Here is a 3160-nt window from a genome sequence, read left to right on the forward strand (position 1 = left end):
CGGTGGTTATACTGGAGACAAAGATGAACGTCCTGCGCAACAAGGAGATACCTTTGGAAAAGGTTCAGTGGCAACATCAGAGAGGCTCCAAGTGGACTTGGGTCCCAAATACATACTAGACCTCCAGACCTACCAGTAGGATTTACCGCTTCAAATTCATAGTTATTAGATCCCCAACATCCCACAAGATCGATATGACTATGATCTGCTACTCTGGTGTAATATCTTGTTTTGAGGTACTTTCTGTTTGACCCTTATATTGAGATTTATTGCATTTTGGTCCTTAAAATGTAAGACTTGTGGATGGGATGGGATATTATGGACATTTTTGGAATTGTGCGGCGGAGTCACGTACGTTGGGTGTACATTTGCGTGCTTGGGCGTACGGGGTGAAGTCCCAAACCCTAATATTTAGGTTTCAGACCATATTTATTCATCATTAACTCTCAAAACTAGTTCCATTCATCAGCCTCCATCCTCTCAAAATGTTTTTGCAAATCCTAATCTACCTTGTGAGCCTTTTTGAGCTTCAATATGTGTATTTTGTGCCTTTGAAGAAGAAAGAAGGAAGTAGAGACCATCTTGGAGGAGTGAAGCACCTTAGATCGAGAATCACACCATCATTTCGCTTTTCTTGGAGGCACTAGTACAAAAATGGGCTATGGTTACACCAAAAAACTGTGACCATATGCCTATAGTCACACCTTTTTTTTTCATCGAAAGTGTCACTGAAGGTCGTGCCATTTTAGGCACCATACAACCACTTTTAAATTTAGTGGCTGTAACATATGAAAACCTGTGACCATAGCATAAAAGTGTGGCTATAGGGTAGAGATTTTTGTTGTTGTACACTATCATTTTATCCAATATTGTGGTCATAAACACTTTTTAGACACACATTCTTTTTATTTTAGTGACTATCTTTCATGTAATGGTTACGTGAAATTATTTTTAGTGTGGCGTATTTCTATTAATTGGTCACACAAAAAAAATTCATTATGACTATAGACTATCGTTTAGAGACACAAAATTAAGCATAGCATGACCATGTTCATCAAATGGCCACATGAATTTATTATCACTATTACGTTTTGCTAATAAATTGTCACACAAAAAATTATTTGGTATGACTATTAACAATCTTTTAGACACACATAATTAAGCAACTCATCACCATGTTCCCAAAATGGTCACGTGAATTTATGATTTTAATGACCAAAAGTATTTTAAAGATACATACTATATTTTTTACTATGATTATCTTATAACTTACAGTCACATACATATAATTTATCATGACTGTTGCTATCATTCAAACGCATAAAACATAGTAAGTGTGGCTATTTTATATCTTTTCGACATAGGAAATCAATTAAACATAACTATAATTGATTTATAGAAACAAAAGTATATATAATAGTGGCCAATATTCACCTTATGAACATAACAATTTGTTTTAAGTGTGACCGATTTTATCATTTAGACATTAAAAAATCCCAGATTGTTACTATTGTTTTTATTGTAGTCACACATACATACTTAAACCATAGTTGTAAATGTCGTATAGTTATATAATGTTTTTACAACTGTGACTATTGTCGAACATACAGTCACATGAAGGTAGAAATAAGTGACAGATGTTATGATTTTGACACACAATTATCTACATTAATAATATTATTTAGTTTTTTTGTCACGTATATTAAATTAAAACATGACTATAAAATCATTGTAGACACACAACTAATGTTTATCGTCCTTATTGTTTAGTATTTAGTCACACAAAATTTTGATAACCATAACATTTTTTATCCTTTAGACACACCTATAGTTTTCAATGTGGCTATTGCTCATAATTTAGATATCGCAAACCAATGCAATTGTAACCATTAGTGTTGTATCGACACACAATTTCATTTACCATGACTATATTTACCCTATTGTCACATTAGTTTTATCTTATCATGTCGTTTTTTTTTAAGATTTTGACTCACAAGTATTGTTTAAATATAACAATACATAAACTATTAGTCATATGGTTATTAAATAAAGTGACATATGTATCTTTTCCAACACACAAATTTTCAACGTTGTATTTGTTTTACTTCTAGTCATACATGTTTAATAAAAAATGACTGTAAAACACTTGCAGACGCATATTGAGTTTCTATCATGACTATTGTTAGCCCTTTAGTCTCACGACACATTTGTTGTGAAGTAACCATTATATACATTTTAGTGACAACAAAATAAAACATGACGATAAAATTATTAGACACATGGAATAAAAAAAACAATGTTAAATAAACATAACCGTAAATGGACAATATGAAACGACAAGAAAATATCAATATTAAAAATAATTCAAATAAAAGTTTCCATTCATAATTTCACTAGTTAAATGGTAAAAATCCTTGTAATCAAAACAAGTTTATTAAAAATGTTAAAGAAAGGAATAAACAGTCATAATTAACCAAAAACTAGATTTCTTTAGTTTTGTTGAAAGTGCTCCTTGTATGTTTGCCAATGCTATCTCTTGTTATAATTTTTTTTTTGCTTCTTGGAGCTTTTATGTTCATCATCTTGAGTTAAACTTATTCTTTGTTTCTTGGAGCTTTTATGTTCATCATCTTGAGTTGATCCCATTCGTGGTACCTGAAAAAACATTGAAAGAAATTTGAACAACTATTAATTTAAAAGACTAATTTAAAAAGGAAAAAAAATAATGCATAAAGAAGTTAATAGAAGAAATAAACTTTTTCGTCACATTTGACAAGGTATTTTGGCCATGCAACAAAAGTTTTATGTGCATCCTCAACTAATTTGATATCACCGTTTGGATATGGTAAAAATGCAGCTCCCTTTATCACTTCATCAATTGAAACTTTATAGCAGTCGTCTTGAAGTGGAACTCCATGAATGGTTTGTCTTTCCGAAGATATGTAAAAGGTACCAAAAGAAACATTACTTCTATTATTTGGATATTGTAGAATGCACTTCGTTGTCTTCATTGTCTACAATGATTGCACATATTTAGATAAAAAAAAACAATAAACAGAAATTTATATTTTCATGTCAAAATACAAATACATACCTGTGAGAGTTTTGGTGAATGAGTATCTTTTGTTTTTGGATGTGAATTTGTAGTCTCACTCTTAGA

The sequence above is a fragment of the Lactuca serriola genome, chromosome 7 (assembly GCF_051521515.1).
Source record: "Lactuca serriola cultivar US96UC23 chromosome 7, Lser_US96UC23_V15, whole genome shotgun sequence".
In the NCBI taxonomy this organism is placed as follows: Eukaryota; Viridiplantae; Streptophyta; class Magnoliopsida; order Asterales; family Asteraceae; genus Lactuca; species Lactuca serriola.